Here is a 17,054-nt window from a genome sequence, read left to right on the forward strand (position 1 = left end):
ATATTTTCTTTAAAATAGGATATTCCCCCTCATTGGTTTACAAATTAACTATGGTAAGTAAAGTAAATGATACTATAAACAATAATTTTATCTAGTTCTTCATGTCATTTCCCTAGTATTTGACTTATTTTACTTTCTTAAGCCAAAAAACACTAAATTTCAGCTAAATTTTTGAGGTAGAGATTGCTAGTTTTCATTGTTATATTTATTTTTCCTTTTCTTGTACAAAAGAGACTGCAGTATGATATTTATTTTAATTAGACAAGGTAATGTGATTATTTCTCATCATTAAAATGAGTGGGAGAAACATGTTTTTTCTAGGCTAAGACAGAATACAAGTCATCACAGAGTTCTATTCTCTTACTCCTCCCCTGCAAAGATGATAATGGATAAGGCTTTACCTCTAAAGAGTGGAGTCATAAAATGGAAATTATTTGAACTTCCATTGAGCTTCCACATGGAAGACATATTTTGCTAAGAAATATCTGAAACTGCATTGCAATTAGAATGAGCAAGAAATATACTTTTGGTTTGTCTAACCACTAAGATTTGGAAGAATAATAGGTACCACAGCATAGGTCTAAAGTATTCTGATGTATACTGAAGTTGAAATGATCTCCTCAGACCGAGAATAGGTATATAGGCTTCCATGTTTCACAGGGAGAAAAAAAAAACAAAAAACAAAACTTTAACCAGACAACTCAAATAATCATTAGACTAGTAAAGTTCTTTAGTGGAAAAAGTTAAAGGAAAGTCCATATCCATAACACAATTAGGAGACTGAAAGCTTCTGTCATCCTTCTGAAAGTCATATTTTTTATACAGAAAATTTATATAAAATAATATCTATTATTTAAAATAAAAGTCTTCTATTTATTATCTTAAAGGAATGAACAGCTGGCAATATTAGTAATATTTTACAAGACCTTTGCAGATACCCACATTTGTGAAAATCACTAATACATTCACAGTCTCTCATAAAATATTCTAAGAAACACAAACTGTTTCAAAAAGCAAGGCAGGAAATATTAATTTGATTTAATTGAATTGAGTTGATATCAAATTAATATTTTCTTGTAAAATAAACAATATTCTGTAATTTAATGTATGATTAGTATAGTTGTATTAATTATGAGCCCAACTGTCAAACCTAAAACTTGCTCCTGTATCCTATGAACTACGTGCTCACTGCAAACAGCGTGAATATATATGTAGAAACAGATTTTCTTCCACTTTTGAATGATTTAATTGTAACTGAAATTTCCTCTGCCTATGGCTCATCTCTGTGTGTTAGATTTCTACCTTAGTAGGGAATACTTTCTCAGTTACATATTCAACTGACACCTCCTTTTCTATTAACTTCACATTATGCAAATTAAAATGGTTCTTAAAAGTCTTGAACCAATCTTTGCTCATAGATTTGGTTGCTACAAGTACTGTGCTGCTACCTGCAGCACTTGTGGCTCCATAGAAAGATTCTTCTTCTTCTTCTTTTTTTTTAACAGGCTTCTGGCTTCTTCCTAAATTATATTTGCATTAGAGTCACATATTTCCTGTGGACTTCTTCATAATACACATTATATTTTTAACTCTCATAAATTCTTTCTAAGCTATAAACAACTATACGTGCAGGCTAGAACATTTTATGAAAGAATTTCTCTATTTCTATATAGAGCATGAGCTTTCTGAGTCACAAGGAGACTTATCAAAACCTTGTAGATTCTAGCCAAGAAGCTTTGCTTTTCCATTTCATTTTCGTATCTCGCAAGGAGAGTATCTTGCTTTTCTAGGCAATTCTCAGAAATACATATTATTATCATTATTTTTCACTTACAACCCAGGGAACCAAATAAGAAATGAATAACTGAATATGCAACCTATGATGAAACACAGATGTTATGAAGATTTACTTATTAGTTAAGTGAAATGATCCTATAATAGAGCTTCAGGTGTTCTACCAAAATTTACAAATATATAAGAATCACATTACAAACACCTGTGAGCACTTAAACATACATACATCCTAGAATTCCTTAGTCTCTGCTCAATACTAAAACAGTTGTTTCTATTGTTCTCAAATAGCAAGCATGTATTTGTGTATTTGTATTTAATGTACTCTTTTAATACAAGCTGGGTAGATTTCAAACTATTCTCATCCCTCTAACAGAGAGGGGTAAGGGAGTAGGCACTTGTTTCTGTTCCCTAACTCTTGACTCCTTCTATTGGAAGGACTGATGCTGAAGTTCCAATACTTTGACCACCTGATGCAAAGAGCCAACTCATTGGAAAAGACTCTGATTCTGGGAAAGATTGTAGGCAGGAACAGAAGGCGGGGACAGAGGATGAAATGGTTGGATGGCATCACTGACTCAATGGACATGAGTTTAAACCAATTCCAGAAAACTCTAGGAGATAGTGAAGGACAAGGAAGCCCGGAGTCCTGCAGTCCACGAGGTTGCAAAGAGTCAGACACAACTTAGCTACTGAACAACAACAACTCTTGAGTTACACCAACCAAGGCTTCCCTTGTGGCTTAGCTGGTAAAGAATCTGCCTGCAATGTGGGAGACCTGGGTTCGACCCCCGGGTTGGGAAGATCCCCTGGAGAAGGGAAAGGCTACCCATTCCAGTATAGAATACTGGAAGACTCCATGGAGTGCATAGTTCATGGGGTCGCAAAGAGTCAGACACGACGGAGTGACTTTTACTTTAACACCAACAAAAGCTGGACTCTTTCCTATTTTACATATCTGTTTTACATAAAAAAGGGGAAACCCAACAATTAACTAACCATGGAACCCATTTGACACAGCAATGATACTATTAGTTTTTAATTCATTTGGGCTCCATATTATTAAATATTAATTTAAAAAGTAGATCGTCCTACCCTAAAATTTGATCACCAATGAGAGTCATAGAACTCATGATTAGTTGAAGAATAATTTTTTCCAATATTTTTCAAGATTGTTTTATGTCCCAAATCAGGAGTAGCAATACCTTTGTTTCTTAAATGGAAATTAAATATGTCAAGGTTTCTAAACATATACTTTATTCTAAGCTCTCTTTTATTTTGCAAACTTAATATAGAATACATTTGAAACTGTTCTTTTGCAGTCAAATGTTTTCAAACAGATTTAGTTAGGCTATATTTTTTCTGTCTTATACAAATACATTCTTCAGCCTTCTGTAAATATACTCCAAGGAACCAAATCATACCTTCCTGGCGAGGCTTCTAAATTTTTTCCTCTTGTGCAGGGTCAATGAGCTGAGCAATCTATCATCTACAATGTCTTTTCAAAATTTAATATGCTAACAATCCCATACCCCATGTACTATAATAATATTTGTAAAAGTATAGAAATTAATAAGTATGAGTATATCAGCTACTGGATTCCTGAGAAGTTTCATTATTCATGTGAAGACTTGCCCTAAGATGTGAGGGGTCAATTACTTGCAATATATTATTCAGTTGGATACAAGCTACAAATTTGTTTCTTGGCAAAGTCATTCTCTATTCTAGACAATGGTCCCCAAACATAAACTTGCACTTATGTCAGAACCTTGATAAATATTTAGATGTTTGCCTGATTAATTATGGCTTTTATTCAGCACTTTGGCAGTTGTTTTACAATGTATGACAAGTCCTCACAAATGATTAGTTTGAAAATAAATATTTGAGAATGTTTGCTCCAAACAAATGTTAACTATCTGAGCTTGATATCAGGAGTCATAAGAAACAGAATCAACATAGCTAGTCATTTCAAATTTTGTTTCCTGGCATCTATCTTAGATCCCCGTCTAGCTTTTTTCCCATGAGCCACCTACTTCAGAGTTTGAGAGTTCGGCAGTTTGATTAACAAGCAGCTTCTGGTCACTTGATCCTCCCACATTCAGTTAAGAGGCTTCAGCAGGGTCCAGAATACTCATATATTACAAGTCTGCAGTTGAATCCTTTTGATTCAAGTATTCCAATGTTGGGGAAAGGGTAATTTTCATTTAGCCATTAAGTGAATGCTCTGACTTATTATTCCTAATATTCCCTTTGTTTTCTCAAGGCATATAATTATAAAAATTGTGTTAAGGGCCACATAAATTAAAAGGGTACATCCTTTCTCAGATTTACAAGGGTTCCTTATCCCAATGAAGAAAGTAATAGGAAAGAAAATAGACACCATTTCACATACCATTTCCTTCACATATTTAATCCTCCATATAACCCAGTCTTGATTAACCAAGGTTTGCATTTGAGGAGACAGGTTTCCCGAGAGTATAAGTAACATCAAGTTCAAAAAGTCAATAAAACACAGAAATGAGATACCAATAGAGATCTCACTGATGCCAAGTCCCACAAACTATTCTATTATGCTGCCTTCTCCACCAAATATGGTGATAATAGTGAAGAATGGAAACCTCCTATATAATGCTAAATTGTATTCATTATTTGACGAGTGTCTTGGTAAAACTCATGCTACAAATATCTCGGGCTTCCCTAGTGGCTCAGCGGGAAAATATCTGCGTGCAGTGCAGGAGCCACAGGAGACGCAGGTTTGATCCCCAGGTCGGGAAGATCCCTGAGGAGGGCACGGCAACCACTCCAGTGTTCTTGCCTGGAGAGTCCCACGGACAGAGGAGCCTGGCGGGCCACAGTCCACGGGGTCGCAAGAGTCGGACACGACTGAAGCGACTTAGCATGCATAAATATCTGGAATGTTTTTAAATACCAACATTAAAATCTGCAGCTATTTATTTTTCAACTATATCTTCACTTTTGGACTTCATGTACTAAACAATTATTTTATCATCATATTGTGTTCTCAACTTCATAGAAGACTAAATAAGAATTTTAATATTTTAGGAAAATGCAGGGTTAATAGTATTTCAGGAAAATTTTGAGATACGCAGGGTTAGTAGTATTTCAGGAAAATTTTGAGATGAATTTCAAGGGAATGAATGAAATAATCTGTAAAGGATTTTCTAAAAAAAAGGATATTCTTAGAACATTTAGAAATAAGAAAAAAAAAACCTGTTAGCTTTTATCATAAATATGTAAGATTCTTCACATGCTCATTCTTCGTCTATCAGATAGGCATATTCAAAATAGCATAATCCAAAGTTTACCAAATTATAAAATATTTATTATGCTTGATGCAAGACTTGGAGTGCCTTGATTAAGCACATCTTTATATTATGTTTAATACTAATGTTCACCTAGAATTTAGTGCTATGCTTGAGGGCATCATTTAAGCCTTCTTAAGAAGAAGGAAATAGCAACCCACTCCAGTATTCTTGCCTGGGAAATCCCATAGACAGAGGCGCTGGCGGACTGTGGTCCAAAAGGTCACAAAGAATCCGACACCGCTTAGCAAAAGAACAGCGCTGTTTAGAGGGGTCTTTAAACTCATGTTTCTTTATCATAAATACCGACGCTGTGTAAGTCTGCTCGAACCAATACTTTCCATTTGTTTGTGACCCACACTAGACTACTGTAACCTATGCAGTCTTATGGTAGCAATTAGACTGTGAAGTCTAGAAATCATTGGCTTCATTTTTCCTCTGTAAAGAGTTTTCATCCTCATTTCTTTTCTTTTTTAACTATTCGCTTTATCCCATTTGCTTTTCATATTTCTGTCCACTTTCCCAAAGAACTATGCTTAAGCAAGACATTATGCAGCATTGGAAACAGGAAACTATCAGCAGACACAAAATGTACACCAGCCCATGTTAGCTCAACTCACACCATCAAGTGCAGCGCGATTACAATAATTAAATTTAAAGCACTTCAATTATAAATCCTGACAGTGATGCGAATATGGGTTTATAGAAGTCTCTAAGTAGATACTTCTTGTCATATAAAGGAATAATCTTTAAAAATTAATGCTAATTTTAATGAAAGAAACTCTCTAGATACACTCTTTAACCATGTAAGTTCAATCTGGAATAAATGTGAAAGATGAGAAAATTTTCATTTTAGATTAAACTAGTCCTCTGGACTCTGATTACTGCTGCACTTACGCCTGGTTTCGTTTCCAAACTAGCTGCATCATGACTAACTACTATAATAACTTTTTTTTTATGGTTTTTTTTTTTTTTAATTAGTTGGAAGCTAATTACTTCACAACATTTCAGTGGGTTTTGTCATACATTGATATGAATCAGCCATAGATTTACACGTATTCCCCATCCCGATCCCCCCTCCCACCTCCCTCTCCACCCGATCCCTCTGGGTCTTCCCAGTGCACCAGGCCCGAGCACTTGTCTCATGCATCCCACCTGGGCTGGTGATCTGTTTCACCATAGATACTACACATGCTGTTCTTTTGAAACATCCCACCCTCGCCTTCTCCCACAGAGTTCAAAAGTCTGTTCTGTACTTCTGTGTCTCTTTTTCTGTTTTGCATATAGGGTTATCATTACCATCTTTCTAAATTCCATATATATGACTAACTACTATAATAACTTTTAAAATGCATTTTATCACTATAGTCAAATACTAGGCTCAATAAGCAAGCAAAAGAATCACATAGTGTTGAGAAATGAATGGCTGTTACTTTGCAATTAATAGACTGCCTTAATATATTTTGTATTAATGTTTGGCATTTTTAACATACAATTTAAAGTAACATTTTCAGATTAACCACTGAATATAAATACAACTATCTAACAAAATATAATGTATAGAAATGTAATTTATATTTTTGTTAAAATTGGAAACAGATATTTACTTTTAGAGAAATAGGGGTCCTAGGTTCTATTACAGATTATAGTATTCTCCTCTCTAGCTATAATTTTGGGTAAGCCATCATTGATTACTTTTTCCTAAATTCTACAGCAATAAAATGAGGCACATAAAACTTTTTTAAAATAAAAGTTCTATAATTTAAATTATAAGCAGTTTGAAAAAAAACCCTTTTAGAATGCAAATAAATTAGCCAGAAGCTACTTTTGTTCAGCTACCTTTTCTTTTGCTATTTCATTTTAACCTTTTGTTTACACAGGCAAGCACTGTTTCTTTCTTTTGTATCTAGAGTGTCCATTATTGGCATAAATTTGGAACAACTCTCTTGAGTGAGAAAAAGTGCATCAGAAGGCAAGGCACTAACTAACAGCCAACATTTGCTTTGCCTATTTTTTCCCTCCAGCATCTGGAATATAAGCGCTGACTTTTCCATGGAATAAAAGGGGAAAGTAAATACACTGTAACTTCTGACTGTTGTCCCTTATACTACAGATATCTAACATACCATAAATCTCTCTTCTTTTGCTTATAATACCTGTTAGGTCTGTGCTCATTTCTGGACTCTCTAGGGAGGAATCTGATCCAAACTGATTCAATTGGCAGGATTAATTTTCTTACCTTCCTTACTTGTGGTAAGGACCCATTTCCTTGCTAGCTCAAAAGATCAGCAAAGGGCTGGTCTTTGCTCCTAAAGGCCACCCACCTTCTTTCTCATGTTTCCATATATCCCCACTTCCTCCACAAATGGCAGGTGGAACCTCAGGCTTCACATTATTCTCCCTTCCCTTCAGGTTACCCTTCTGATGGATTCCCCAAATAAAAGGGAAATAAGAATTGTTTTTTATTTTTTACCAATGTTTAGTATTTTTCAGTATATGGTGTTTATATCTATTTTGCTACATTTATCTTTTGTATTTTCTATTTAAGATAACCATTTACTCACAGCAACTATAAATTAAACATGCTCTGCTGTTTTAAGCCACCAAGTTTGTGGCTATTTGTTTTTATAGATGCCTCCAGAAATTAATATATCATGTATATAAAATTCTAAAGGAGACAAAACTAATCTATAGTCACAGAAGATGTTGTCTGAATCAGGGATTAGGGAAGGGTTGCTTGAAAAGTGACACCCAGGAACTTTCTGGGGAGATGAAAACTGTTACATGTTTTGACTGTGGGTAAGGGCTTCCCCTGTGGCTCAGCTGTGAAGAATCTGCCTGCAATGTGGGAGACCTGGGTTCGATCCCTGGGTTGGGAAGATCCCCTGGAGAAGGGAACAGCTACCCACTCCAGTATTCTGGCCTAGAGAAGTCCATGGACAGAGGAGCCTGGCAGTCCATGGGGTTGCAAGACTTAGACACGACTTGGCAACTTTCACTTTCACATGGAACCATGAGTATGTATGTTTATCATAACTCATGGAACTATATAAAGTTATGCTAATTATACTTCACTAAGTTAGAAATATGATTCAACAGTCCAGCGCTCATTCAATCTTACAGGCAAATCATCACGCTGCCTCCATGCAATGTGGGTAGGACAAAATCGACAGAAGTAAGACTAAGGTTTATCTTTTCACTATGGTCAAGTCCTATAAAAATGTCACGGTCTCACTATGTTTATGCCTGGCTTTATGATACGTCTCAAAGAGGTGCATCGTCTGGGAAGCAGTGAGATAGCAACCCTTGGTCTCAGAGGTGCTCTATGCTGACTCCTAGTGGGTTGCTACCTTTGCCTTAAGACTGCTGAAATTTGATTATAAATCACCCCAGCTTCTGAAAAAAAAAAGAAAAGTCACAAACAATAAAACATCTTCCTTGTTTTGAGTAACAGCAGATGGTCAGTCAGAGCAAGACTGTGGAGCAAGAAGTATGACCAACCTGTGTTACTGTGTTTTCCTGTCTCTGAGCATGAGTATCCCGAAGGGCGTAAGTGCGGCAGAGAGTCGGACGTGAGCTGGTGCCCGAACAACTGGCCTTAAGGACCTGCCTGTCGTGCAGGAGCCCCAGCCCCAGCCCCTGAGCCGGGAAGGGCCCCTGGAGAAGGGAGCGGCAATTCACTCCCGTGTTCTTGCCTAGAAAACTCCATGGCCAGAGGAGCCCGGCTGGCTGCAGTCAACGGGGTCACAAAGAGTCGGACACAACTGAGCGACTAACATACTTACCCTGAGCACAGCTGAGGAATCGGTTTACTATTCTAAAGTTTTTGCAAGGGAGAGTGAGCAACTGACCCTGTCAATAATTTGAGGAACATTTGTTAACTCCTGAGTGCATGAAATGTCAGCATATTTACTTATCTCTAAGTCAGGAGGCCATCCAGTTACCGACACTAACTTTAACACGTGGGAACAAACTCTCATACTGGATTGTGGAGGATATAAAAACAGCACACAGACAGAGCTAAGACTGTGAAGCATTTTAAGAATAAAGAGGAGAACTTATCTTGATTCTGTTAATGTTTAGAGTCACACCACATTTTGGCATACCTAGAAAAATATACATCCATATACATAGTTTTATAAGTTAAAGCAACCATATCATTGACCAGAACTATGAGAAATAGGAAAGCCCCATAGTTTCCAGAATTTGAAAACTGCCTTCATAGTATAACTTTTGCTAATGACAACATGCAGACCTTCGCCCTCGACTTTAGTATACAGAGTTCAGACTTTGGCATGTGTTCATATTCATAGGCATCTTAACATCTTGGCCCTAATATGTGCTTTCTTCTTATTCTATAAAGTTTGTATATAACATTGGGAAAAAAGGCACAGGATCAAATTTATAATGTAACTGGGAAAGCTGACCAACTGGCTGCCAGCTTTATTTCAGAGGAATGCACTTCTCAGATTAAATGATATATGATAAAATCATACAAGTGACTATATATGTTAGCTTAGTGAAGACATTGAAGCACATAGGTGGATCCTAACAGAGGGAAGAGCATATTCAGAAGTCAAATGAAATAGAGTTAAATGCCTATAGTTCTTTTAACTAAAAAATTCAATATTACTGAAGAACAGAGCTCTAGATGTGGAGATTTTGAAAGCTATATCTGGAAAGATATGAGTGAGAAAATAAACCAAAGGAAAGGGTTGTGATAAGACTTATACTAAGAGCTGTGAAGGGCTCAGGGGTTTTCATCGAGGCAACAGAGCACTCAGCTCTCTCTGTTCTGGAGGAAGCGAAGGGCTTTCAATGTTGGGACCTAGAGGAGACTTCCTCAAAGATTACTGAGTATAGGAAGCAGCAGCAGTAGACTGAAAAAGATCAAAGCTCCCAAGACGGTCAAAGGTCATGCATACAGTTTGAAGCCACATCCCTGAAGGGCAGGCTGAAGTCGATAATGCTACAGAGTCAGGCTATGGAAACTGAGTGTTATTAACTCTGAAAATTCATTATCCTTTTTCCTTATAATGAAAATCTTTTATGTTTCAGAAAAGCTACTCACTCATTTGATAGGTAATTTACCTCAACCTAGAGAAGTGAACCTGAAACCCAGACTGGCCAGAATATTTGTAATAACCTCATAGTGAGACATATAAATTAAGCAGTTATTTGAAGCAATTAAGATGGCTACTGAGGAAGGATGTTAGCTTTTATTACTCTTTAATTGTCACCTAAAAGAGCAATTTCTGCCACAATTCGGAGAGAAATTAATTGATTTTAAGTTACTTTGAGATTCAGTGTTGTCACCACTGTAAGTAGCCTAACTGGCGCATGTACTAATGGAAAAACAAACTTACTTGGCATCAGAATTTAATAACATTTTAATGAATTATAAAAATATCTATACTTTCATATAAGTATATGTATATATGTATAACTCAGTTTAACATACTTTATAACAAAAATAATACAGCATATTAACTAGAGGCAAAGTAATCTCTTAGTTGACATAAAGAACATCCATAATGTACTGAAATGCAGAAACAAGATGAACTAATACATTTTAGTATTTTGAATCACATCCTAATGGTATATATAAATATTTAAAGCACAGGCAAAAATCAATGAAGTTTATTGTTGTGTGTTTATTTAAGAACCTTCATTCTTGCTTTTATACTGAAATCCTATTTTAGCATTAGGTCAAAAATATTTTGTCCTAAGGCAGAACAACCGTTCGAATGTGTTATTTGCATTTCATATTAAGATTAATGCAGAGTCCTTAGGGTTTCGAGTCTTCTGTGAAGATTGTTCTGAAAACCACTGAATTCCAAGTGACATATCTTGCTCTCATTCATGAATTAAATATTATATGTCAACTTTGCAATGAGGCATGCAGTGAATATACCTGAACAGTTCACTGTTTGGTTAGCAGAAGCACTTGGAAAATGTATGTTACGGCAGGGCTCCCCAACCTCTGGGAACTAACGCCTGATGATCTGAGGTGGAGCTGATGTAGTAATAATAGAAATAAAGTGTACAACGAATATAATGCAGTTAAATCATCCTGAAACCATCCCTCCCACTGACCCACGGAAAATTTTTCTTCCATGAAGTCAGCCCTGGCGCCAAAAAGGTTGGGGACTACTGTTTATGGTATCAACATAATCTTTTTTTTTTTTTAATTTCCCAAGAGAGTTAAATATCTTCTTCAAAGTTGCCACGGCCATTATGGGCTCCAGAGGCGAACACAGGCTGCGACTGTGAGGCTCACGGGCAGGCACAGCGCGGCCCCAGCTAAGCCGGGAGCGCGGGCAGCAGCCGCAGCCCGGGAGAGCCGCGGGCAGGCGCCGGGCGCTGCCTGCCGTCCCGAGCGCACAAGAGCTGCTGCTAACTGCAACCCCGCACCGAGCGGGTAACGGCCACACGGAGAAGAGACAGCAAGCATCCGAACTAAAGCAGCCCTCTACCCGAGAAAAGATGGTGACGCTAAATGACTTGAGCGCAAACTCGTCTCCCCTCCAGAAAACACCAAAATCACAACTAACTGCTGAATAACCATCACACACACACACACAACCACTGGAATTTATAAAAAAGAATACTTCACATTCAAAAAACAATGAAGAAGTCACAACGAGACAGTGGGAGGGGCGCTTTCACAGCATAATCAAATCCCATATCCTCCAGGTGGGTGACTCTCACACTGGAAAACAATTATATTGTAGAAGTTCTCCCACAAGAGTGAGAATTCTGAACCCTATCAGGCCCACCTGAGGGTCTGGAGTCAGGAGGAGGAACACCCAGACTTTGAAAGCCAGTGGGGCTTGAGTGCGGAAGCTCCAAGGACTGGGGGAAACAGAGGCTCCACTTCTGGAGGGCTATAATAAAATCACACAGACACTAGGACCCAGTTCCAAGCAGTAACTCCACGCTGTGAAAACGCCTATCCCACCCAAAGCAATGCAAAGATTCAATGCAAGCCCTATCAAATTACCAACGGGATTTCTCACAGGACTAGAACAATTTTTTTTTTTTCTTAATTTGTATGGAAAGACAAAAGATCCCGAATAGCCAAAGCAATCTTGAGAAATAAAAATGGAACTGGAGGAATTGGGCTCCCTGACTTCAGACTATACTAAAAAGCTACAGTAGTAAAACAGTGTGATACTGGTGCAAAAACAACAACAACAAAAATACAGAGAATCCAGAGATAAACCCACACACCTGTGGTCACCTAACCTCTGACGAAGGAAGAAAGGGCACACAGTGGAGAAAAGACAGTCTCTTCAGTAACTGGAGCCGGAACGAGTGGACAGCAACATATGGAAGAATGGAATTAGAACATTCTCTAACACACAAAATGAACTCAAAATGTATCAAAGGGGAAATGTGGCGAGGAGGGATAAATCAGGAGGCTGGGATTAACATATACACACTACTATATATAAGATTGGAGAAGGAAATAGCAACCCACTACATATACACACTACTATATATAAGATTGGAGAAGGAAATAGCAACCCACTCCAGTATTCTTGCCTGGAGAATCCCATGGACAGGAGCCTGGAGGGCTACAATCCATAGGATCGCAAAGAGTCAGACAAGATTGAAGCGACTTAGCACATATATAAGATAGATAACCAACAAGGATCTACGGTATAACTCAGGGAACCCAACTCACTATTTTGCGATAACCTGCATGAGAAAAGAATCTGAAAAAGAATGAATATACGTTTAACTGAATCACTTTGCTGGACACCAGAAACTAACACAACCTTGTAAATTAAATATACTCCAATAAAACTTTAAAAAGTGATAATAAACCTATTTCTTTTTGAAAAGTCAAAAAGAGTATATTCAGTATTTTGAATTACATCAAACATGACATTCTATCAAAAACTCACTAAAAGTAATAAACACCAAGTAAGTGTTAATAGATCTATTGAATCAATGACAGTGGGAGTCTATAAAAATATTTACCAATTTTACTCAAGTCTGTATGGCACCACGAAGGGTGATAAAGGCAAGAAACACAAAAGCAATATCAAATATCCTTTTTTTAACTTTAGATAATCTAATCTATTTATAAGTAATTACTAATAGGACTATTCTACAGAAAAATAACCCTGAACTTGGTTTTCTTTTGATTTTAAGGATCCACGGAATGTTAATTTCAGTGGTTATGAGAATATCCCACTCCTATGATTCAAAGTTCAACCAACTGCAAATCAAATCAGGACATCCAGAATGTGCTGGGTTTTCTGTTTGTTCAGAATGTCACTGTCACTGGGATCCAGTTCTCATCAACCATCATAAAGTGCTTCAGGTACTATGCATACATACCTCGGTCCTGGTGGTAGAACCAGCAAGGCCTTGTTAACTGGCTCCTGCTCTTCAGCATGGCCCCCCAGAAAACAGTTAGACCCATAGATGAGAGCGCCTTTGCAGAAGTCCAGGAATCCAGCTGAGTAGTTGCATCAAACTGTTGGAGGTTAAAAAAAATACCTATGTGTGAATTTGGATGCATTGGAAAGGGAAGGAAGGACAGTTTGACTTTACCTGCATAACCCCTCCCCCAAGGTAGCACACATTAGTGCCAAAAGAGATCGCCCTGGACTATGATTTCTCACTTGGGGAAAGTGAAAGCATGAGAATGAGTACTCAAGATTCCCCAGACAAGTGAGAGGCTCATTTCTTCTTCACCCCATCCAGAGAACTGAGTCAAGAGCTGCACCTTTGGGGCAGGGAAGATGCTGGGAGAGTGGCAGGGGGCACTGAAGGGATGTGGATCCAGAAACTGTTCAATGCCTCTTGTGCACCATCAGGAAGCCCATCCCAGAGCCACTGGAGGAGGCTTAACTGTGATTCTTCCCAACTCGCCCATGGGCAGCCCCAGTGCTCTGTGCAACTCACCCACACAGCCCCTAACGGTGTGGCCCCTGGTGTGGCCAGCTCCCTGTACATACTCTTAAAGGCAGGAAGAATAAGCTTTGGCTGATGGCTAGTAAGCATTGCAGAAAATCAGCCAGAATCTGCAGACCAGGAAGCAACCAGAAATTTGAGCTTTAGCGTCACCACTGGGAAAGTCAAAGGGAAGCTGTCAGCAACCCACCTGGTGAGCTGCAAGATGGAAAGAAGCTTAGAAATTCTGCCAAAAGCAGCAGCAAGAAGTGTGATGCAGGTGTAACCACAGAGAGACTGAGGAAGCCTCAGAATCCCCAGTAGAGCAGTGGGAAGGTATTTCTTTCCTAAAGTCAAGCCAGTAAAGACTGGAGGAAGTGCCTGCTACTTCTAACGGAAGGACAGCAGCTGCAAGAAACTTAAGGAAAAAAATTTAAAAATCATGGAAACATGACCCCAACAAGGGATCGCAGCAATCGGCTAGTAATCAATTCCCAAAACATCCCTGAAAAAGAATTTAAAGTAGCTGGGTTTTTCTCTTGTGAAGAGAAGAGCCACACTCGTAGCAGCTTTAAGTATACAAAAAGTATCAACTAGTCAGCGTGTTGAATTGTCACATCCCCATTATTCACTTATTTTATAACCAGAAGTTGGTTCTGTTTCTTTCTTGTCCTTGCCCAGGTACTCGGTGGTACATGGTCAGAAGGGCCCAGGCAGCTGCTGACCCACCACGCCGCCCCAGGCCAAGAAGGCAAGGGCAGGGCTTTCCACCTCTCAGTAGCAGGGGTCCCGGAGGACTTCAGCCAGCAAGCGCGGCCGCACGCCCTTGCAGACTGCAAATTGGAGGTTGGTGAGCTGCCGTCTAGGGGGTCGCACAGAGTCGGACACGACGGAAGCGACTTAGCAGCAGCAGCAGCAGGAGGAACCCCTGTTTCCGCGCCCATCACGCTCCGCCCCCCGCCTCCGGGCGGCAGTGCAGCCTGCAGCCGTCCCGCACCTCCCACCCCGCCTCCAGGGAGCCCCGGGGGAAACAAGCCTGATCTCCAGCGCCTGTGGAACTGGAGCCTGAGCCGGAAGCCGGGCTAGAGCAAGCCCGGCCTCAAAGAAGGCTACCGACGGGGCGCAAGTAGCGCTGACCTCGTTCCTCAGAGAAGCCCAAGCGCTATGACGCAGGCTGAGAGAAAGTCTGGGGGCTGAGACCTCCGCACGTGCAGGAACCTGTGCCTGCGGCCGGCGGCGGCCGGTTCCGGGAGTTTGTGGGTCTAGAGAGCCGGCGCGGCCCGCCTCGCTGGGCATGCGCGAAGCGGCGCGGCCCACCTGCGGGGAGCTGCTCCCAGCCGCGGACAGGTGCCACCTGGGCGGGCCAGCCGGCCGGCCGCCGCACCCCGGGGACCCGCTCCCACTCTCTGCTGAAGCTGCCCCCACGCCCGCAGCCCCGCCGGCAGCACCCCCAGCTCGCTGAGCGCACCGTTCTCTGCCGGCCAGGCCGCGGGGCCCTTTCCTCACCGCCCCGCCAGCCTCTTCCAACGGGTGGTCCCCGCCCCTCATCCCGTGGGCCCGAGGCTGGAGGCCCCTCCCGCCGGTTGCAGCCTTAGCAGGTGCGCTCCCTACCTCTCGGGAAGTCGTGTCTGCAGGAAAGAGACCTTTATGTAGTCAACAGCAAGGAAACCCTTATCTTCTCCCCAGGTATCAAAGTAAACCTGTAAAACAGCGAGAACCACAAAAACTGCACACACAAATGCCACAGCGGGCGTCTCCACGAAGGTGCGAGTCAGCCGCGTAGAACCCTGCTAGCTGGGGGATGCACGTGTCCAGAAGTCAGAGATCGGGAGGAGACCACCCCACCTCCACTCCGCCCTCGCTCCCATCTTACTCTTGTCAGGAGAGTGTGTAATTTCCTTGATTCTGTCCTGCCTCCTGGCAACAAAAGTTTGAAGCGACGGAGCAGTGTCACAGCTCAGTTTTACTTAGAAAGCAAAGGAAAGCCATCCTGGAGGTGTGAGGGCATGCCAACCCAGAAGACACAGAGAGAAGAGAAGCTCCGGCACAATTTGGGCTCCTCGTTTTCTGTGCTTTTTCTCCTCCCCCTGGGCCTGCCCCGTGTAAGATGGGCCAGCCAGGAGTGCGTGTGTTTTACCCGCGGTCCTCACTGCAGCCTGCGGGCCTTCCTTTCTTCTATTTTCGCAGGCCTTTCCCTTCTTTGTCTTTAGCTATCACCATTTTGGACTCCTTTTTCCTGTTCTAACCACCTCACACTCGGAACTTAAGATTCTGGAGTTTCCTTTCCTTTCAGCAGCCCGCGGAGCGCACAGCCGGCAGACCCCTGCAGGGGGAGCTTGGCGTCGGGCCCGCTGGTCAGTGGATTGGCCAGCTCGGAGGAGACGTGGATCGGCCAGCTTGGAGGAGAGTGGCCACTAGCAGTGGTGCTTTCGGGACAGACCCCAGGGCTAGCTGCCCCGTCCCAGGCGTCTGTCACGTGGGTAGCCTGACTGAAGTTTGACATTGTGGCCCCCCACCGTCATGGGGTGCTGCATAGCAGAGGCCACTGGGATCCGTGCGGTGGCACCTGGAGGCCACCGAGGACTCTGGGACCGAGATCCGGACTTTCAGACTTTACAGGTAGATGTTCTTTCCAGAAATCTGTTTTAACAGCATGAGCCTTTCCACAAGACATGGGGGGTCTTGTTCTTGACCATGAGAGAATTCCAACATAAACACAGGTGGAGGGGATATATCCAGCTCCAAAAAGGTCAACCCGTACTTTCAACTGTGTAGCTGGGGTTACAGGGCACCCCAAGAGTACTGTCTGATGGACCTCACGCAGCCCACTGCAGACATGGGATGCTGCTTCTTTCGGCCGTTATTAAATCCACCTGGCACGACTGGCTGGCCCTCCTATTGCTCGTCCTCATCAGCCAGGGAAAGCAGGTTTATAATCTTGTTCTCCGCAAGTGGGATGAAGTCCTCAGTGATTAGGTACTTGAACCTGAGTTCCTAGGTCTCCTCGCTCTTTGCCTCCTTCCAGTTCTG

The 17,054-nt window shown here is 41.1% G+C and overlaps 1 long non-coding RNA gene across 1 annotated transcript in view; it reads right to left on the minus strand.

Annotated features, from left to right (window-relative positions):
• Positions 1 to 15,266, minus strand: part of LOC122673298 — a 169,210-nt gene extending 153,944 nt beyond the window's left edge. Inside the window, exons 1-2 of the long non-coding RNA XR_006334660.1 lie at positions 15,162 to 15,266; positions 13,467 to 13,605 (exon numbers count right to left, since the gene is read on the minus strand). This is a non-coding gene — a long non-coding RNA (uncharacterized LOC122673298). The remainder of the gene's footprint in view (positions 1 to 13,466; positions 13,606 to 15,161) is intronic.
• Between the last annotated feature and the right edge of the window lie 1,788 nt (positions 15,267 to 17,054).

The sequence above is a fragment of the Cervus elaphus genome, chromosome 17 (genome assembly GCF_910594005.1).
Source record: "Cervus elaphus chromosome 17, mCerEla1.1, whole genome shotgun sequence".
In the NCBI taxonomy this organism is placed as follows: Eukaryota; Metazoa; Chordata; class Mammalia; order Artiodactyla; family Cervidae; genus Cervus; species Cervus elaphus.